Below are 23,123 nucleotides of genomic sequence, written 5' to 3'. Positions count from 1 at the left end.
AAGATGTAGATTATGAATTGCTTATGATTTACTGGTAGTGAGTTAGTCTTTAGAGCTATTGGTGGGAAGAACAGAAATTTTTGATCCAGCAAAAACTTCTGTTTTCCCAAAGAAAGGAGTAATGCTGTTTGCACACTACTTGATCAATTAAATTCAGGCTTTGTTTAAGTTGAGAATTGATTTCGTTACTGATTCTGATGTCCAATATAAATTGCATCTCATTATACATGATTAAAAATTCTGGAAAGGACATTATCTGCACAACCTAGTACAGAGTAACGGCCTGTCCTGTCACTGTTGCAAGCATGTTGCAGTGGAAAAGTCAAAGTTACAGCTTCAAAACTGCTGGTAGTGTTGCAGGTGGAATTGAGCATAGATCTGAAGAATCACAAATTCTAGCTAGTGCTGGTTCAGGGATTTAAAGGAATGGCACAGTAGAGAGGGCTTATTTTAGAGCTTGTCAGAAAATATTTAACAGAACATAGTTTTTTAAATAGCTCACTTTTTCAGAAAATCATTTAGCTTTGAAGCTCCTGTGAAACAAGTATTGCTGACATAGTAATTTATTTTAGAAATTTAATTATGGGAGGATTTCAGGCTTTTTTCTAAGATAGACTTGAAATATTTGTGATAATTCTATTACAATATCAGTTAAAGCAGTGAATAATTACCTGTCAGTCCTTGCACAGCTGTTTTATTATGTGACATCTTGTATTAGACATTACTGCTACTACTGACATCTTACAAAAATAAAAACAAAGATGAATTCAAATGAAGTCTACTGTTAGCTAATATGTATAGATGCTGGTCCTAGATTAAATGATATAGAAACTGATGCATACTGAGAGACAGTTAAAATGGATGAAGGCATTATGCACATGTTATCAATAATATGATGGCATATCTGAATTTGATAGAAGGTAGAACTCAAAAGATTGATTAAGATCAGATGTAAGTCACTGAAAGTAAATAGTTTCACATTAAGAGACTGAGCAAAGATAGACATGTTAGTGACTGCCTTACTCCACCCAGCAGTGAGAAGGTGTGAGGAAATTAAAGTGTTTTCATTAACTCTTTGTGTGCGGTCTGTAGTCTGCTATGGAGAAGGTATTCAGTATATCAGCCTGTCAACCTGAGTGTAACTTTATATGGTGAATTATAGGCTGCAAACATTCTGGAACTTGTGTTTTTTTTTAAAAAAATAACCTGTTGGCCTAGCAATGCTTTTTCGAAAAACAGGTAATGCTGTTTGGGTACGTCCTGTGAGAAGATTATATAGACAGTTTTGTGGACTGTTTGGAGAGGTTGCAGAGTTGCCTCAATTCACTTTGTGGTTCCTCAGGTCTGGAACCTGGGCATTGGAAGTGGATTCACACCAGTTTCCCACTCTACATACACTTCACTCATTTATGAAGTATCTAAGCAGAAAGCATGGGTTAAATTAATTAGATCACTTAATTTGATACAAAATACTTCATTAATGAAGTTGATTAAACTGTATTCATTAACAGTTTAATGTCTGTATGACTGAAAAAAATACCAGTGTTTTTTAGCTACCAGGCTCCCTGAAGAAACAAGACATTATTGAATACAGCACTGATTAACATAGCTATGTTACAGCCAAACAGCTGCTGCATGAATGGTGTAGAGAAACCACATCTCTGAAGTTAAGGGGGCAAATATGTCACTGGTCTTTCCCTTTCCAGCTTCAGCTATGGAGTCAGACGTTTCAATGTTAGTTCTGAAGACATGGGCTATTGGATTTAACATAAAAATATTTAGCTTAGGAGAAAATAACATGTTTTTTAAGATTTAGTGTAAAATTGATAATCTATGAAAATGAATGTGTGTTTTTTATTTTTTGTTTTTAATTTAATAGCAGCAACATTCTCAAACAGAATCTGATGGTTCCGGCTACTACTAATGATCTATTTGGACAAAAGAAAGGGCACTACGACTTTAGGAACCGAGAAAGTTTATAAACAGGTTGGTGGTAGCACTCTTACGGTCTCATTTTACTTCAGGAACCAGTAAAAGTAGCTACACCTTCAACAGAGAGCAAGGGGCATATATACAAGGGTCAGTTTAAAGTTGAGGCAAATATTTGGGGGGAGAGGGGGAGAAGAAACCAAGCAAGCAAGAAGTGTGATGAAAAGGAGAACAAGCAGACAGTGGCTGGCTTTCTCTTTGCTTTCTAGAAAGAAGCAGAATAAATGGGTGTTGCTAAAGGCTTCACCTGGGTCACTTCTTCAGCTTGGCACTTGCAAAAAGTGGACATGGTAGTATGGAAGTGGTAATACTTGACCGTGTAGGGTTGTCAATGAAGATGCAGCCGTCTCCTGACTGTATATTCCTGTCTTTAGCACAGAACATGCTTGTCAGCCTCAGTTCAAACAGAAATTCTAAACTTTGGTCAAAGATGTAAAATAATTAGATTAATGGTCAGCTTATGATTTTTTTTAATTAATATTTAGCACTGTATTTTGTTTCCTAGAAATCACTGTAAGAAGAAATAAGGAGTGAAAGTTTTGATGAAAGATGTGTCAGTCTTCTGAAAACACAGGTAAAGCAGTTGGAGAGGCAGGTAATAATATGAAAATAAAGGAAAAAATTACAAAAGCTTACATTTCAAGGAATCATTCCTAAAGCTATTTGATGCACAGGAGCATCAAAGGGCGGCGTTCTTTAAATTGAAATGGGAGTGCACTGCTGTGGTTTCCACATCTTATGGTCCCAAAATACAGCAAAAGCTGGGGGGAACTGCAGCAACAAAAGGGCACCTCTTCCAACATGAGTATGTACACAGAGCGGAAGTTGGTACAGTCCATTTGTAACAAAGAGGCATGTCGGTTCCTTGCTATCTGTTGTGATCTGTCATTTCTCCTCTGCTGATAAACAGCTTCATTTTTCAGGGAAGGGCATTTATATTTGATATACTTTGTAAATTTTGCAAAGATTTTCCTCGTTATTGAAACTTTCCTTATATGTGTAGACCTTATTAAAGTATGAACTTAAAATGCAGAGAGGCATTTTCAGTAGGATATTTAGAAGATCAAGACGGGGAAGAAGCTGGATGAAGAAGTTTCTGCTTCTGGCTATCCTAACTGAATTTTATTATTTATATTTCTCTGTGGTTGTATATATTCTCTTTTTTAAATATCAAGGTCTCTAAAAAGTACTAATATTGTTGAGGGTGTGAATGTTTTAGGGTATCTCCAACACAAAACTTTTAAGGGGATAGAGTAACTGTTCTAGCTAAATTGATATAGTTGCAAAAGCAGACAAGCTTTCAGGCATGCAGCCCTTCCTTGGCACCTACGCACAGGGGTACCCAAATGGGCCATGGAAGAAATTTCCCTTCCCTTACTGCAAGATTTGAAAACTGTTGAGCAGCTTCTCTAATTTCTTATAGTAAAGATCGCAAGCATCAAACAGTGCAGTTTGTCTAAATCCATTGATAATTTTAACATCCACTAATAGATTATTTTTTTGGGGGGGGTCCTAGATTTTTAAAAAAGGAGACTAGTTCCCAAAACACTGAACAAATGGGGCAAAAGATTTGTATCTTAAAATAATTTCTAAGTGCATGTACATGTATAACGTACTCTTCTGATTGTCAGGAAGTTATAGTCACTGTTTTCTTAGAAGGGATTTATGAGAAACTAGTTTTTGCCAACACTGCCAGTTAGATCTGAGTTTGGAGATCTGGGCTGGATTCTCTCTCACTCGTAGATCGATAATAAAAATAAATCCAAGGGCCAGATTGGGCGTTTAGTGGGATTTATAATTGTACCATACTACCCAAATCCAAGGTAATGTCATTCCTTCCTCATGTATTCAGATTTAGATTCAGCTCACACAGCAAGCTGACAAGTGAATTATTTGGTGCATTTTTTCCTACTTTGTAGCAGTGCAAGATAATTATGGGTGTTTTTGCCTCCCATTAAAAGATGAATAAACTCCTTTGTATTTACAAGGGGGAAAACGTATGCATGTGGGCACTGAGATGATGAAAATCTAACTTAACTACTCAGGTACTTGCATCTACCACATGGTAAATGTGCGTTGTATCTGTGTTGCTTACCTTGGTCTGGTGATTTACTGTTCCCACATGGTGAAAAGAACATATAAGCTGTCTAAACAAGTGATTTATCATTGGAAAACACACTTGTTCTGATTTGCTAGGTAGCTGAAAGCAAAATAAGTCAGAATAAAAACAAACTCCCTTAAAAACAGTTTTTAAAATGGAATATAAATGGAATACAATCCATTTTGGTATTTCCCAAAACTGCATTAAGATGTTAGCATATCCTGTCGTCAGCATGCGTCGTAAGCTCTCCAAATCAGTCAAAGGATTTGAAAGAGATGCTGTCATGACTTCAAACTTAAAATATTGAAGATAATGTAGTGAAAAAAAGAAAGAATTTACTGAGTTATTTTAGATTCAATGTTATCTGGGATTTGGGTAAATTCAATGAATATGTGCAGAAGTGGGCATTGGTAACTACTAAACTTCTGTTACGCAAAGAGTTAACAGTTTTTCTTCACTCTGAAAATATATGGTTCAATAGGTAATACAGTCCTTTTTCCTGGTATTCATCTCTTCCTATCATTCCTATCTTTAAGTACAGACCTTTTTATACAGTATGTAGTCCCAGTTTCCCCCAAAATACCTGTTCCCACTGTATCCTTTATAAAAGGTTATTTTTAAAAGGTGATTTGTTTATAACTGCTTTTGTATTTATATTAACAATCTCTTACTGCATGTTTCACAAGAAAAGCTAGAGACACTCAAGCTCAGGGCTAGTATCTGTCTAGGTTTTTTTTTTTTTTTTTTAATTTATAAATTAAAAATAGAAAGCAACAACCCAGACCAAAACCTAAAAAAATCCAATAATGGCCAAATTAAAAAAAAAAAAAAGACCTATATTCATACCTTTGGCCTTTTTTCAAAATGTTTAAGCCTACTGGAAAAGAAGAAATACTGATGTCTTTAGTTCCTCATTTCCCATAATATAAGTATTTAACTCAAGGGGCATCAGTGAAACTCTGAGTACTGAGTAGCCACTGGGTGGCTACTACACCTGATAAAATAATGAAATTTCATATAATGGCCATAGTGTGACATTTTGTTTCCCAGTAAACAGTGCTGAAGTGGATGAAGATCTTTTTTTTTTTTTTTTCCCCTACTATGAACTGTAATATAGTTTAATAAAACAATGCATTTTATATTACGTAAAAATATCTTTAAAAAACTTATTTGAACTCTGATAACCCACTTAAAGAGATGAAGTGATTCTCCTCTACCCTCAAGCAATGCTAAGTGCTTTAGACAGGTTTCAGTATGATTTCATCCTGTAATTAAGTACTTCAACATGAGACTCATAAAATTCACGTTTTTCAATTTGTATGTAAGAACAGTACAGAATGTCGTGAGGATCAGCTTGACTAATTTTAAATTCATGAAATTGTGTTATCTTTAATGCTTTGCTGAAAGCAGCTTGAAAGCTGGACTAGAAAAAAATGAAATTTGGGGGAGGTGAATTGTACTAAATGTAGCACTCAGACCATCGAAGTTGATACAGACATTTAACTAGAAAAAGGTAAAACCTGAAAAGCATGGAGGTCATATCTGTCTTCTATCATATATTGGCTTTCCATGCATTGACTGAGACATTTGCTTAGGGACCAAAAATATAGTATATACTATTTGACTAAATTATTGCTATTATTATTGTTGATGTTATAAATATTATTAACTGAAAGACGTGATGCACCACTGTTTTGAAAGACCTCCAAGTCACCACTTCTTCAGAAGGAAGTTGTCTTTATCCTGGCACAGCTCCAGTTAAATAGAAAAGCATGTGTTTTTTTTTGGGGGGGGGGGTGGCTGGAGAGGTGCTAAGGTAGTTATGGAAAAACAGCTTATTTCTGTACCACCCTGTAAGCAGTGTATCACTACCCATAGATACATTTTTTCATGGACACTGGTGCTTGGGATAAATGACAATTTTCTGCTTTAATGGTTAATTGCACAAAATTAGGAAAGATGCTTATGGTAATAAGGGTACAGGGGATATATGGGCGGAATTGTTTCAATCCCCCTTTAAAAAAAAAAAACGGTGGGGAAAGCATGGCAAAGTAAGACAGGCAAAGGGCACAGGAATACATGTTAGGAGAATGATTTTAAGATGCTTAAGTAGTGAGAGGCATTTATAGAAAAAAATGTCTTCAGTAGTTAGATTCCTTGTCGCCTGGGGTGGGGACAGGAAACTAAGTCAGAAATGAAGCTTTGGAAGAAGTGATGGCATCTTTTAACCTAAGTTGAGTACGTAAGAATAGAACAATATGAGCAAGTAGCAAGTGATGCAGTAAAAAAGGGGAACAGGAGAAACAGCAAGGGAAAGGGAAATTACAAGTATTTATAATAGTAATAGATAAGTAATTTCACTAAGAACGGATTGTATTGTTAATCGGTTGTGGTCAGCAGAGCACTACTGAAGTGTTTGTGTGGTAATACAGGTGGTCTAATAACAAGATAGAGGAGCCTGAATTGCTTGAATACAGGTTAACAAACAGAAATAATGACAGACATGTAGGATGATTTTTGAGGAAAATAGAAATAAAGCTAAAATGTATGGTCATAATGTGGCACCGTGCATTCAGTAGAGTCTAGGAAGAGATAGTGAGGAGGTTTTCATGGGGTAGTTTTTGGAAACTGTAAATCTGTTGGGCCAGATTTGCCAGATCTCGCTACATTGGAGAGAATAGCACTATTCCCTCCAGTATTATGGGAAATTTTAGCTTTCCAGATATGGGCAAAAATTGCTAGTAGTCATGTTAGAACTTAGATACTGATTAACATTTAACCGATATCTTCATTAATTAATTTTTTTGTAGATGACTAACTTGATTTTAGGGAATAAGGAGAATATCATGGAAAAGCAGAATAGTTTTAGGTCCTGTAGTCCTATATTCATTTGATTTGACTTAGATTGGTAAGCAGAAATACGTCTTTAATGTTCTTGATTTCGAAAGGGCGAACACTGAGAAATTAAGGATTTAGGAAGACAGCTATGCTGTGGAGCCCAGATAATCAAATGGAAGGAAGACTTAAAATTCCAGATGGAAATTTTTTTGAAGCAAGGTAATTTGAAATGACTCCGAATGCGTCAGAAGAATACTGACGTCCAAACAAATATTGGGAACGTGGGTGTGGGGAGGAAGAAATCAATGAACAATGAAAGAATTCAAATTTAGAGGTGAGGTGCTAATTGTCAAGTGTACTGTGTTAGGAATGAAAGCAAATAGCAAAGTATTTTTCAGCCATTTAGTTTAAAAGAGTAAGGAAAAAAATGGGCTGCATGTAGTGAGGCTGAAATGGAGATTGAAGATAATCTAGATTGGCTTGGGAATGAAATACTCTGCCTCAGCTTCCAGGAAGGAGGATAATGAGGGTTTAGAAATGGAAATAACGAAAGCAGTAAAACTCAGAACACTAATGTGCTGTAATTGGCATTCTGTTGTTCCAGTGTTCTCAAGAAACTGACACTTGAGAGGTTTATTAAAAACCTAATGGATCCTTGCATTGAAGTGAGAAGTAGTATCATATGACCATGGAATAGTAAATGCTTCTACCTTATTATAGATACAGGAGTAGAAGGGATGATTATTTGGAACTTTATTAATCTGAATTCAATAGTATGGAAGTTTTTTTTCTTCTTTCCTGAGCAAATTTTTGAAAAGAAATCTCTGTCCAATTGTTTAGGTAGAATCTAAAATAATACACATTACTCACCTTAAAATAAACAATATTTAACCTTCTTTATTTAAAATCCATATTTCTAGACAGAGAAGGTGTTTTTAGAAGTGATGCATCAGTTTTAGAGAGATGTGGGGAATTACAATGCCACAGGGGAGGTTAATCCTTTAACTGGAAAAGATCTTTTAGAAGAATAATTACTAGGTGAGTAAAGAAATAGCAAATGCAGAGATGGCAAAGGACAAATGAACTAGAAATACCAAGTTAGAGGGTGTTTTTTAGTACCCTCTGTTATTAAGAGGCTGGTCTTGGACTGATTGCATTTTCATTAATGACTGGCACAAAATGAGAGAACTTTTTTATAAATCTCGATATAAAATTAGGAGGTGTACTGGGGTAAGGCTTCATACAGGAATGGCATGGCTTTGAGGACTAAAATAATAAATATGAGACCATCTTCTTGTAGCCTTCCACCATAGCTACACTGATTTCCAAAACTGAGCTCAGCTTATGGCCCGATCTGCAGCCCTAAGTCTTGTGTTCAAAAGCCTGTTGAAGAGCACACAAACCAGTTATTTTTCATCTGTTTCCTCACTTCCACATGTGTCTGTATCATGAGAATAGACTCATTTATGCATAAGATTTTATCCTGTCGACTTTTATTTAGAAATAAAATATCTCCAGGTTGGCTATGTCTTGAACTGCTGTGATGCATCCTTATAGTGGATATGCACATCCTCTTTTAATTGCAGTTGCTCTGCTGATGTCAGAATTCCCCTATCAGACAGACAAACAAGTACAAGTTTATGTTAGGTAAACGTTAATTTACCTAGAGTCATTTAGTAATGCATCAAGAACTTTAATTCAACACAGTGTATTGCTTCTTTGTATGCGCTTACCTTCCTTATGCGAGATGTGTTACATTCAGCTGCTAATTTTAAATTTATGCGCTTCCTTGCACTAACCTTATGCTTTGTCTCCTGATGTTTTGTAAAGGAAAGTGTGTGTGATCAAGTGTCACTGGTATAACTGGTTCCAGCAATTGGTGGAATAGGTGGAGCTTTCATTCAAAATTATACTCAGTAGTTTTTAGCTTTGTGATTCTGGAGGTGAATGAGATTAACTGATGTTTAGTTCAGTTAATGTGAAATGAGAACTCAGTGAGTGCTGTGATGAATTGTTTGCATGAAATTTGTTGGTTTGGACAGTGGTGCAGAAATTGTCCATACAGATAAAAGTGCCTGTGTGATGAAATGGATTGGTCATACATTTCTACAGATGTTGAATAGTACAGGCACAAGTACGCTTCCCTGCTTAAGGTTATTTCACTGCTTCTTGCTGGCTCTGTTATTTTGCTAATTTGTACAATTGTCCGTTTCATAACGGAGACGGTATTTGGTTGTATTACTTAGTCATCTTTCACGTGATATGTGCTTGATTCTCACAAACCTCATCATGGATTGTATGTGGTAAGTCAGGTGGAAAATTGGGCATGGGCCTGGTAACCATAGCTTCGCCTGTCCTTGGCCCACACCCAGTGCTCCCTGAAGTTGGGTGACTTGTTGCTTGTTCAGGTATAGGCAAAACATATGTAGATATCTTTCAAAGGGAGCAGAAAACAGGAAAAGAAATTACATTATGTGGCCTTATTAGTTTTGGCGGGGGGAGGGAGGGAAGGAAGGGGCATGCCCGTATTATTCATTTTGAACTGCTAAGGTGTTAACATTGTGGGTGGACTTTGTTTAAAAATGACTGCAAAAAAGACCTTACTCCTCTTTGGAGCTGATTCTGTCAGAGTAGGGCATGGAGTCTAGTGCCTAGCACAAAGATCCATTTTGCTTTATTATATAATGTTCAATTACACATGCCCCATAGCCATAGTGTGCACAGTACATACCAAAAGTTTTTAACAAAGTCTGATTACAGTTATGTTCAAAGCCATTAGAATTGATTTCAGAAAAGCTCTTCCTAACATATGGAGTTACATTTGGAGTTCTGGCTGTTGCAGTAGAGGTAAAGGTATTGTGGTGTACGAGAATATACAAAGCAGTACAGTATCTTTTTGTACTCAGAGCTTCTGCGGATCAGGGTATTTATTAATTTCGAGAAAAGCTTTGCCTAGACTAAGATGACCTGTCTTTACTATTGAACACATATTGGTCTTTTCAGTTGTCCTAACAGACTTGTCTAAAGCAGAGTCTCAAAACCAGCATAAATTAAGTATAAATTCTGTTAAAGTGGAGATTGCTATTTTATCTGGAAAAATACGGGAATTAAACCTGCTCTATTCTAAAAACATTCTTTTAAGGTTTCTAGACAAAGATAAAAGCTGCAAACAATTCAGCTTGTTTTCTTTATCTGTGTGGACATAAAGCTGGAGATATGTTTGTTAATTGTTAATTTTGTAGCTCAGCTGCGCCTATGAGAGAAACTGATTTCTCACCAAGAGACACAAATGTGCCATGTGTCCACCTTTAAAACTGCCCATTCAGAACTAATTTGCTGTATATTAAGAAATGTACAGATGCATATGGTGTTCATGTGTGAGGTTTTTTTTAATGTAGGCTATGGGCAGTAGGTTAATTGAGGGGTCAGGTGCAAGTATTCGAGTGTTAAAATTGCAGTGTTGCCATCATCCTTAATAAGGCTATGTGCCTTGAGAACTTGGCATAATATTTAATTGCTTGTAATAACTGTAGCAGAATCGTTGGCAATCGGTCACATTTGCTACAAAAATGTCCAGTGCCAATCACTTTTCATAAAAAAAATTCAGTGTGTTTGTATATGTATTTAGTATTGTCTTTTTAATTTTTGCCTATAATTATCCACACACACATTTTAAAGCTTTAAACTTACTTCTGATTTTCTTTTCCGAAGCAAACTCTAATCAGAAAACACATACATCTCAAAGCCTATTAGTACAAACATATCTTCAGCTGTGCTAATTTATCTTCCATTGACCTCTATGATTTTTTGCTTTAATTCTTCTGTCCTTCCCCCTCCAAGTAAAAAGAAACAGGCTAGAAATGAAAAGCTGTGCTTAGATTAATCATAGCAGCTGTTATGTAAGTTTTCACTTTTATTCTTTGTTTTTAAGATGTTCATGAAAAACTCAGCTTTCAAATTAAAGTTTTCCATGAGTTGTCTACTATAATGTGCATTCAGAACAAACAAGCACACCATCCTTACGTAGGATAAGCCTGTATCATTCAGCTATTCTGCTGAATAGGGAGACAGCATGCACAGCTGGTACAAAGAGTTTGGCAAGCAAAGGTGGGGGGGGAGGCACTACCATGTTTACTAGAGTAGTATTCCAGTAAACTGACCACTCCATCTGACCCACCTGTGCAAATTAAATTACTGACAAACGGTTTGCTCTCTACAGTGGAATACACACAGTTGTGTGTTTGAAGAAACTGTTGCTGCACCATTTTTTAATCTGTATTGACAACTTCTTTCATTCCCATCTTAAGAGATGTCAGTTGAATAGGCTTAGAATGGTCTAGGAACTAATACTGAGCCGACGTTACATCTATCCTTAGACAAAGCATGTCCTTAACCAGGAGGATACTGCTGATAACATCCCTCTTTCCTGACCCCCTGTCAATTAACGTGCACCTGGTGTGCTACTGCAGTGAGATCTATCTTGTTAAAACATTTAAAAGAATTACGGAGGTTTAGAATAAGCGAGTATTTTATCAATCAAACAGGCTTCTGCCAGTTGGGTTGATGGAAAAAATTGTCATTTTTTTTGTATTAGCAGATACCAGAAATAGATGGTACTTTGCCCAGTACATTTTGTTTGAATCTTCAGTTCATTTCTAGGGGACAGAAATGTGTGCAACGGGGCACTCACTGCCTTGTTTCTTTCCCAAGGATTTGGCTGCATTGGCCCATTTTGTTTTCCCTGTTTCTAGTCCTAGCTTCTCTCAGTCTTTTTGCTCTTGGCTTAGCAAGCTATGGTTGTCACTTGATTTCTTACCAGATGTCTTCCTCCCTCCCTCTCCCCTATCCCTTACCAGGATCCAGTTTTCTTTTCAGTTCTGTTTTCTGTATTTGTGTCTGACACTTTCTTCAGCTATTACAGGTTTCCCCATAGTTAAGCTAATCATATCTGCATACCACTGCTATCTTTGATTGCCCATCTCTCCAGCAGTTGCCCACATTCTTCTGTGTGTATGGTTTACCTTTCAGGCTTTCCATCCTAGCTGTACTGCCCTGTTGGTCCCAGCCCTTGCCCTATTTACTGCTTAGAGTCTGAGCTCCTCCATTCTAGTGAGAAGTGTATGCGGTTGGTGAATTCAGCCTCTTGTTCCTTGTAGTGAACTCTGGGGGAAGCTTAAGGAAAGAATATGAGAAACAGACGTGATAAAGTGATCCTTCCTGTGAAACGTTCACCCTGGATTCCAGAAAGCTATTAGGGACTTGAACTGAAAGATTTCATCTGCTGTGTGCAATCTTCTTCAAAAGACCTGTCATCCATGAACTTCACAACTTACATATATTTTGTTTCCAGTTTTCTATATGATATTTCATTTAACACCTGTGTTTAGGAAATCTAAGGAATCATGCTTTACTCAGCTTTTCCACATAGTTCATGATGATTCTACTGTATTCAATGCTGTTTTCAAATACTCTGTCAAGCCTGTTACAAGTCAAAAAAATTCTAATTTCTTTGGCAGAACTGTACCACACTTTCTGAGATCTCTGGTCTTTTCTGCACCTCTTCTAGTGTCTTTTTTCATCCCCTTGTTATTGCCTGAACTCACCGATTGATGTCTTTGTTTTAATTTGCTGCTTCTGTTTTCCTTTGAATGAATTTCTGTGCGTTTGTTAGGAGCAGGGATATGTGATGCTTTCTGGGCATTAGCAGGGGAGATTGGACTCTAGCGTGTATCTGCCTTTGGCCCTATATAGCCATGCACTACAGTTATACAAACAGCCCTATTTAACCCCTTAACCCTGAGCTCACACAGGGTCACTAACTGAGAATGATTAAAAAAAAAAAGTATGAACAGCACCAGGAGTTGGGAAACAAGGATAATATTGCAGATATTTTAACGTGAAACTGAGCAGTTGTCCTTTACTTGAATCTGTGTAGTTTTTTGCTGAGATGAAAAGAACAAATCCCTAAGAAAAGGACATTTCTTGCCAAATTTGAATTCTCTGCTTCCAGGGGACATATTTTTGCCTGACCTGATTTTGGAGACAGCTGAACAATTTTGGCTGAAAAGTATGTTATATATTTTGCCTGAGGCATGCAACCAGCATGAAAAACCTAAGCCCAAGTGATTAAAGTTTGGCAAATATACAAGCAACTGAGAACATAATCTTAAGATTGTACTGACAGTCCACCTACAGTATGGAAATTATTTGTTAAGTGAAATATCACTAAATTCTCTTATTACTTACTGGTATCATGTGCTTGTTTTAAGTAATTGTGTGTCATTACATTAGGAATATGAAATGCTTTAGTGTTAGGATGTTTGTTTGCTGTGCAGTGTAATGAAGTGCAGATGCACACTACCCCTACAGCATAAATAGAGTTGAAACGAGACCAGGATTTTTTTTCCTACCTTTTCTTTTTTCTTTAAATAACAACAACAATGTTCTCCTTCCCAAATCACTCCTGTACTCTCAATAGCTCATCTAAGTGTGGGGGTGGGGGGCACAGAATCAGAGAACAGCTGAGGTTGGAAGGGCCAGCCCCTGGAGATCCTCTTGGCCAGCCCCTGGCTCAGAGCAGGGTCACTGAGCAGGTTGCTCAGGACTGTGCCCAGTCAGGTTCTGAATATCTCCAGGGTTGGAGACTCCACAGCCTGTCCTGGCAAACCTGTCCCGGTGTTTGATCACCCTCACAAGTGAAAAGTTTTTTTTCTTAGGCTTATATGGGGTTTTCTGTATTTCAGTTTGTGCCCATGGCCTCTCGTCCTATCACTGGGCACCACTGAGGAGAGTCTGGCTCCATCTTCTTTACTCCTCCACCCCATCTGATGTTTATACACAGTGATAAGATGCCCCTGAGCCTCCTCTACTCCAGGCTGAACAGTCCCAGCTCTCTCAGTCTGTCCTGGTATGAGAGATGCTCCAGTCCTTTGATCATCTTTGTGGCCCTGTGCTGGACTTGCTCCAGTAGCTCCATGTCTCTCTCATACTGGGGAGCCCAGAACTGGACCCAGCACTCCGGACATGCCTCAGCAGGGCTGAGCAGAGGGAAGGATCACCTCCCTTCACCTGCTGGTAACGCTCTTCCTCAGGAAGCCCAGGATACCATTGGCCTTCTTGGCCGCAAGGGCACATTGCTGGCTCATGGTCAACTTGTTGGCCACCAGGACTCCCAGGTCCTTCTCTGCAGAGCTGCCCTCCAGCAGGCCAGCCCCCAGCCTGTACTGGTGCACGGGATTATTCCTCCCCAGGTGCAAGACCCTGCACTTCCCTTTATTGAACTGCATGAGGTTCCCCCTCTGCCCATCTCTCCAGCCCTTGGAAGTCCCTCTGAATGGCAGCACAGCTCTCAGGTGTAGCAGCCACTCCTCCCAGTTTTGTATCATCAGCAAACTTGCTGAGGGAGCACTCTGTCCCATCATCCAGGTCACTGATGAATAAGTTGAACAGTACTGGCCCCAGTTTTGACCCCTGGTGGAAACCACTATTGACTGGCCTCCAACTAGACTCCGCGCCACTAATCACAACCCTCTGAGCTCTGCCAGTCAGCCAGTTCTCAATCTACCTCACAGTCCACTCAACTAGCCCGCACTTCTTCAGCCTGTCCATGAGGATGTTATGAGAGACAGTGCCAAAAGCTTTACTGAAGTCGAGGTAGACAACATCCACTGCTCTCCCGTCTGTATCCAGCCAGTCGTTCTATCGTAGAAGGCTATCAGGTTGGTTAAGCATGATTTCCCCTCTGTGAATCCATGTTGACTACTCCTGATCACCTTCTTGTCCTTCAAGTGCTTGGAAATGGTATTCAGGATTAGCTGCTCCATTAGCTTTCCAGGGATCAAGGTGAGGCTGACTGGGTCCTCCTTCTTTCCCTTTTTGAAGGTTGGAGTGACATTTGCTTTCTTCCAGTCCTCAGGCACCTCTCCTGGTCGCCATGACCTTTCAAGGATGATTAAGAGTGGCCTTGCAAGGACATCACCTCCCACCACACTCGTGGATTCACACCCACTTGTATCCATCAAGGCCCATCGACTTGTGTATGTCCAGTTTGCTTAAGTGATCCTTAACCTGATCCTCCTCCACCATGAGAGAGAGTCTTCCTTTCTCCAGACCTTCTCTCTGGTCTCCGGGTCTGGGATTCCTGATGGCTAGTCTTACCAGTAAAAAAAATAAAGACAAAAGAAAAGGCAGAAAGCAGCATTCACAAACAAAAGGTAATTTCTGTACTGAATTCCTTCCACATGGAAGTCTACAGGAAAGAATTGCTTCAGTCTTTCAATAACCCATGCACAGACCCAAAGTTTTAATCTTTCTGGATCCTGCTTCTCTCCAAATCTTCCAGGGTTTTTGCTAGATACAGCCTGATTTTGTGCATCAATAAATTAAAAAAAATAAAATAAAAGAACCCCACAGATCTCTTGCAGCAGACACTGAGGTTTGACTGCTAATTAGTGCTTCACCAACCCAGGAGCTCAGAACATAAGAGAGAACTTACAGCCCTGTCCACCTTGGTCCCTTATTAGCTGTGCTACATGTTCGTGGCATCAGGAAATGAAGTGGCTCTTTACACAGCTGGAGTAACCTTTCAACTGGTGCAAGCCAGCAGCACAGCAAGAAAGCCACTGTCCTCCATGGACAAACATGCCTTGTTTCAAGGACTGGAATGGGGGGAAGGTGAGATTGTATTAGCAGTGTGAGTTTCCTCCTTGCTAGTGAGCCTGTGCAAAAGAGAATGTAAGATTATAAACCAAATGTGTGGCATACTGAAAGCACAAGGAGTAACAAACAAAGGTTCTATGCTGCTACATGCTAAATACTAAAAGCATCCTCCCCACAAGATAATCACTTCCTATTACCCAACAGGCAGGAAGAGATTAGGCAAATCAAGCTTACTTTTATTAATACCATAGCAGAATTTGCAAGACGCTTGCTTCCCAACCAATATCAATTCCTGTTAGTTCAATTATTTCTACTTTTTTTCCCCTAACCCAGTTGAGGCCATCTACTGTAGTTCGAAACAAAACGAAAAAAAATAAGTAAAAGACAAACGAAGTATACTCAAATCAGCCATCTACTACACTCAAAGACAAGTAACTCCTGTAGCTAGGGTTTATTCTTAATCTTATTAAACCAACAAGAAACTATTTTGTTGCACGACTGAAGTTAAGGTTGCATAACTGTCAAGTTAAATAAATATGATCTTTAATCAATTTTTAGGGCATAATTATGGCTATATCGCTACTTGTGACTGTGATAACTGTAACCTTTTAGCTGGTTTTTAGTTTTTAGGTTTGACTTAATTTGACATTCTATATTTACCTGCAGTCCAAACACAATGTAATACATAAACAAATCATGCTTTGCCATTAAGCAAACTGCATTTATAATTTACATATTAATAATTACATGCTTAAATAAAAAAGCATTACTTAACACAATTCATTAACAAAAGACTGTTTACGTATCACCAGAATTATGCTCTATACCAAGGTATGAGGATCCAGGCCTTGTCTAATAACCCTAAGAAGGCTAGACATGAATGATGACATTGGTTCGCAGTGCGTTTTCTTCAATAGTGAAGGTGGCTTTAGACATCCCTTAGCCATCCTCACTTCTAAACCAGTTCACTGCTTCCTCAGGTTGCTCCAATACCACTGGTTTACAACACAACCCCCAGTCAATCATGGAAGTGATCCAGAGCACTAAAATAAATTAAGGAGTACCTTTGTAGGGGGAGGGATTTTTTGGTTTTAGTTTTTTAATCCAGGTCATTCCAGTGGTACGCTTTACTCCAGAGCATCACAAATGCTGACTTGGCACATCTGATGGGCCACCAAACCATGCCACAGAGCCATGAAGGGACTGCCAGGGAGGGGCAGTTTCTTTTCTTCTTTTTTTTTTCTTCTTTTCTTTGACTGGCAGCCAAAGAAAAGCACATGTTGTAAGACATTGTGTAACAACAGAAAGGTTTTACAAACTATTTTTAGCCTGAAAAATTTGTCTTACAGACTTATTAGAGAAGAAAGGATACTAACATTAATTAGTATTCTCTACAGAGGTTACTGGTTATAAGCCTTTTAGAAAAGTGAGTGTAAAACATCATCTTGCTACAGAAGAAAACTGAGGCAGGTATCTTGCTAAATACTTGACAAGGACAGAGCTGGGTATCAGCACCACCCAAAGAAGGAATAACAAAAAAAGCAGAAGAAAGATGATAGGATTTTTCCAAATAATATTCTTTTTTAAGAATTAAAATTATTCAGTTAATGATTATAAAAAGGATGGTTATACAACTTCTGGATGAAAGGTATGTTGGAAATTGACTACAACTGTAAGAAACAGAACAAAAAAGTTATCAAAAATCTATTCATATAAAATCTTTATTTTCATAGTATTAGAGAATTTTATCTGCATTCCGCTTGCATAAAAGAACTACCAGGACCAGACTGGTACATCAGAGTAACAGGGTATAAAGCAGCCTCAACATCAGACAAAATACTGTCAGCCACATTCACTCTTTTATACACACAGCTTTCTGAGAAGAAATGAAGTGATATCTATAAAATAATGAGATACAAGTTAGAGCCCTAGATGTACTGACCAAGATAAAGGGCAAAGTTCATTAATAGTTAGATCTCAGCAAATCGCCCACCACAATTGTCCATGATTTCAGGATATGACCTTTTCCAGTTTTAATTAAAATTTTAAAATACCCCCCAAAATGCAAACACATATTTGTCATTACCTTCAATGTGGTGCACTATAAGAGATTATCTAAGCAAAATGAATTTTGATATTGATGGTTCAATTGCAAGGCTTGTTGCCTCTATGTTAATATGCAAAGCAAAACCTTCTCAGCAGGTGCTCTATCTGATGAAGTGATTTTCATGAATAATTCACTGGGAAAAGCACTTTGACTGTGACACAATTTGCAATAATGTTTTTCAAGTGAGATCAGTGAAAATCAGAAGCTGTGATTGGCAATTTGTTTCAGTTCACATTCAAAAGGTCACACTCTTGACACACAAAGGAAGTTAGAAATGCCCTTTTCTTCTTTTACATATCAGTATCACATATTCTGCATTCTCTTTTTACACTGCCTATTCTGACACTTAGAGAATATTTATTTCAGGAGTTAATGAAAGCAGAACCTTTTAAATTTGTTTGGGGTTTTTTGTTTGTTTGCTTTTGTTTACTTAAGATCCCAATAAATGTATTTTCTATGTCCATCAATCACCTCCGCTTTCTATAAGAGGCAAGATAACAGTATCATAATTATTCAGATATATGCATTTCCATAATATACTTAAAATATCTAAACAGGCAAGCTGTATTATTTGAGGCCACAAAGCAACTAATGATATCAGAAAATACATTTATGCTAGATGTTAAAGCACACACAAAATGGGAGATAGCCAAAGTAATTCAGTGCTTATACTTTGTTAATTACTTGAATGCTACTAATTAAGTATCTATATGCTTTTATGATTTAGAGCTCTAACACTTCATGATTCACAGGTCTAAGAACTTTCGTTTCTTAATATGTATTTAAGTTAAATAGCTCTGATATTTTGAAATACCAAAAGAAATCGCAGAAAGTACACATTCATTATGTATATAGGACCAAAAGGCTCATCAAATCCAGTTCCATATCCTCACACTATATAAACTAATAAGCTCATTAAGCATTATCCTAAGACTAGGTGTGTTTTCAGCTGCTTCTGTTGAAAGGCTGTTCTAACTTGCAACTTTTTAAATCTATGGCCTGTTTATATCTCATCTGTGTGTGCTAAGGACACAGAGAGAAAACAAGGATATAGACAATTCCTTGATCAGCTTAGCAGGCTCCTCTCGACTAGCTGCAGTTTTAATTCTTTCTTGAAAATGAATTACCAGAACTGTAATGCAGCATTCTGGCAGGGTCTTGCATTAATAGCATGTATTTTTTCCTTTCTCTTCAATGGCACATTCTAGAATTGCATTCGTTTTTCCCATGTTTCCACCCTCCTAGTGGCACAGGTCATCCTGTGATCTGCTAATACACCCAGGTATTTCTCCTTCAGTGCTTCCAGTGGAATAGTTCAGAATGCACAGCAAAATTGACCTTGCACTTCTTTAACTATCATATCAATTCTATTCCTCTGCTCTTTACCTGGACGTGTAATTGCATGAAACACTCTTGTTCCTTCTTAATTAGAGGCATTACACTTGCTTTTCTTCTATTAATTGATGTTGCCCCACAACTCGATAATTTTGTAGAAAAGAATTATTGAGGACCAGAACTCATACTGCTTGTTTGAGGTAGCTTTTCCAAAGGGAAGTCCTGCCTTACAAGCCTATTTGAGTCAGACCTTCTGCGAAGAGGTCCACCTCCATGGGACTCCATCCTCAAAAGACAACATGCCCGTGGAAAACTTCTTGGAAGTTGGCTGGGAGTCTAGGCTATTACAAGAGCAGGAGCTCTAAGGTCACAGGAGATGGATCCAGAACCCAGAAATCGAGGTATTTTCTCAGTGAACTGAGTTTTTAAGGTCATTCAGATCTGAAGCCACATATGACATTTTCTGTGCATGAAGAGCCAGATTCTGTCAAGACAAGTGGGTGCTTACCCATTGTGTGGAAGACTGGATGAGACAAACAGGATGGTGGGTGATCTTACCCAGCATCACCATTTTCAGTTAAGAGAAGTCTCCTGGTAAGGCCAGTCTAGGGAAGTGTCAATGACTGTTAAACATGGTTCCCGATCCTGTGTCTTCTACCCACCTTAAGCGCGTTAGCACAGTTCTTCATAGAAATGACAACAAAGCCTTATGAGATCAACACTAGTGAAATCAGTTTTCTTTCGTGTTTTCCTAGAAAACCCTCCCATGTTCGTCTGCCTCCAGCAAAAAGTCTCACTTGGGTGTTGGCTTGCCTTCATCTCATCTGAACTTCTTGAGTCTTACGCAGCTTAGGGCAAAGACAACATCTTCAGTCCTCTTTGGAAAGTGCCATGCACACATCCACAGTGCAGTGTAAAAATAACAGCACAAAATGCAGCTTCTCTCCCTGCTGTTACTCCCTACAGATTGGTCTCAGAGTGAAACAGACAAAGATTAAAGATCTGGAGACTGGCTAGTACAGTTCTTATTTTTGTGTTGCAGTAACCGCTTATGTGTTGTGGTCAAACCCCACCATATGAGAAAAAATAAGGGATCAAAGCTATAGTAGCAGTTGCAGGCATATTATATTAATCTTGGACCTCAGTTATGTTATTGATAGAGCAAAGATCTTCCAGCCTTCCCAAACTCTTTCCCAACAGAAATAGGAAGCATGAAATATCAATAGAAGCCTTTATCGATTCAGTATTTAGAAGACATTTTGACAACATGAGCAAAGATGCTCATCAGAATTACAGCATAAACATATAAATAAAGTGTTCTTATTTTTTACTTCAGAATTCTAACCACATATTGCAGATTTAAACTGTCTACATTCCCACAGCAAACATTAGGAGTGTCACAGATTGTTCGGTCAGATTTCTTTTTGATATGGAGCTGCAAGATTTCCTATATCATTTGCCTAACGAAAAGGATTAAAGCAATGGAAATACAAATTGTATGCACTTAAGATACCATTAACAAATTTAACGCGGTATCTACTGTACCAAATTTTGAAGAAAAAGAAAATGAAAGGGTGATTGGTTAAACTTATTCCTCTGTCAGCAGAATAGCTACAGTTCACCCTTGATGAGTACTTTGAAATACAGTGTAAAGGAGAAATGGAGGAATAGTAAAATGAAGTGATCTGTCACCAACAACAATGGTTGCTAGTTGGCACAATAATTGTCTTCTACCTGCAATTATTCATTTTTCTGTAATTTTTATGAGATTTCAAAAAAAAAAAAAAAAAGAAAAGGACAATCTAAACACTGTATTAATATTCACACTTTTCTCCAGAGATCTGGAGATCTGCTAAAAACCTGAAGAACCTATTCAGAGCCAAAGTCAGGAACATGTATTAAAACAGACCTTTCTCAATTTCTTTCTACAAACCATTCACAAACATGATTCCCCGAAATAAAAAAGACTTAGTGGTGGGATGTGACCTATGTAAAATGCTTTTATTTCTAGACTAGAAGGCAACACCACCATTATTGGAATGCTGAGTGATCCAACATACCAGGAATGCCAAAGATCACTTCAGAAGGAGACCTCCCATACCCGGACTTATCAGTTCTCCGACCAGATCTGTTCAGGAATACAAAGACATTTAACTCGATCCCAATTTTATATGCTCAGGGCAGGATGAGATGAGCTAGGAAACACTCCTTCAACCAGCAGCTGAGCACAGATGCTCTGTAATTCTCAGTACAATTCTACTGATATTTTACTGAGGATTATTAGAGCAAATAATCTTGAAAAACATTTACAAACATATTAAGGATAAGAAGGTGATTGGAAGTAGTCAGCATGGATTTATGAAGGGGAAATCATGCTTAACCAACCTGATAGCCTTCTACGATGAGGTAACATGCTCACTGATGAGAGGAGAGCAGTGGATATTTTTTATCTTCACTTTAGCAAGGCTTCACTGCTGTCTCCCGTAACACCCGCACAGAAAAAATGATGAAGAATGAGATAGGTAAACAGACAGTGAGATGGATCAAAAACCAACCGAACTGTCAGGCTCAAATGGTTGTGATCAGCAACACTGAGTCCAGTTGGAGGCCAGTCAATAGTGGTTTCCCCCAGGGGTCAAAACTGGGGCCAGTACTGTTCAACTTAGTCATCAGTGACCTGGATGATGGGACAGAGTGCTCCCTCAGCAAGTTTGCTGATGATACAAAACTGGGAGGAGTGGCTGCTACACCCGAGAGCTGTGCTGCCATTCAGAGGGACTTCCAAGGGCTGGAGAGATGGGCAGAGGGGGAACCTCATGCAGTTCAATAAAGGGAAGTGCAGGGTCTTGCACCTGGGGAGGAATAATCCCGTGCACCAGTACAGGCTGGGGGCTGGCCTGCTGGAGGGCAGCTCTGCAGAGAAGGACCTGGGAGTCCTGGTGGCCAACAAGTTGACCATGAGCCAGCAATGTGCCCTTGCGGCCAAGAAGGCCAATGGTATCCTGGGCTTCCTGAGGAAGAGCGTTACCAGCAGGTGAAGGGAGGTGATCCTTCCCTCTGCTCAGCCCTGCTGAGGCATGTCCGGAGTGCTGGGTCCAGTTCTGGGCTCCCCAGTATGAGAGAGACATGGAGCTACTGGAGCAAGTCCAGCACAGGGCCACAAAGATGATCAAAGGACTGGAGCATCTCTCATACCAGGACAGGCTGAGAGAGCTGGGACTGTTCAGCCTGGAGAAGAGGAGGCTCAGGGGCATCTTATCACTGTGTATAAACATCAGATGGGACGGAGGGCATAAAGAGGATGGAGCTGGACTCTCTTCAGTTGTGCCTAGTGATAGGACGAGAGGCAACAGGCACAAAGTGAAACTCAGGAAGTGCTGTCTGAACATAAAGAAAAGCTTTTTTTACTGTGAGGGTGACAGAGCGCTGGGACACATTGCCCAGAAGAAGTTGTGGAGTCTCCATCCTTGGAGATACTCAAAAGCCGTCTGGACAGGGTCCTGGGCAACATGCTCCAGGTGACCTTGCTTGAGCAGGGGGCTGGCCAAGAGGATCTCCAGGGGCTGGCCCTTCCAACCTCAACTGTTCTGTGATTCTTTCTCTTAGGGGAGTGGCATAGAAATATCTGTGGTCATATGAGATGCTAATTTGTACAGAATTATGAGAAATACCTGTTGTGCACTTATAACAAAAAAGTAATGGGATTTCAATTTTATGAAAGCCTAATTTTTAAGTGTCAGCTTTAAATGCAGATGCCTATATTTAAAGATTAAATATACGTAAGACTTTACATCAGTGTGCATGTATCATATGTTGTAATAAAAATAGTTTCTGGTCAGAAGAACCCCAAAAGTTGGCTTCTCTCTCTCTCTCAAATGTGCAATGTGTTATGTGAGTGCACATTTGCTCTTCCATTTGCCTCGTTTCATATACATCTCAGTTTGTGTTCTCTCCATGGTGTTTGCTTCAAAATAAATTTCCAATCTTTAGGAATAATCTCATGTTCTCAGTAAATGAAAACATGCTTTCAATAAATTGAATGTCCAGCTGGCTAAAGGTTTAAACAGGAAAGGGACCCAAGACGATTCTGTGGTA

The 23,123-nt window shown here is 38.7% G+C and overlaps 1 long non-coding RNA gene across 9 annotated transcripts in view; it reads left to right on the top strand.

Annotated features, from left to right (window-relative positions):
- LOC112980264 (uncharacterized) overlaps positions 1-23,123 on the top strand; it is a 490,489-nt gene that overhangs the window by 28,695 nt on the left and 438,671 nt on the right. For all 9 annotated transcript variants that reach the window (XR_010386267.1, XR_010386268.1, XR_010386266.1 and 6 more), the window contains 2 exons: positions 1,880-1,986; positions 2,495-2,563. This is a non-coding gene — a long non-coding RNA (uncharacterized LOC112980264). The remainder of the gene's footprint in view (positions 1-1,879; positions 1,987-2,494; positions 2,564-23,123) is intronic.

This window comes from Dromaius novaehollandiae, chromosome Z (assembly GCF_036370855.1).
Source record: "Dromaius novaehollandiae isolate bDroNov1 chromosome Z, bDroNov1.hap1, whole genome shotgun sequence".
In the NCBI taxonomy this organism is placed as follows: Eukaryota; Metazoa; Chordata; class Aves; order Casuariiformes; family Dromaiidae; genus Dromaius; species Dromaius novaehollandiae.
This window is presented reverse-complemented; position numbering and strand designations above follow the sequence as displayed.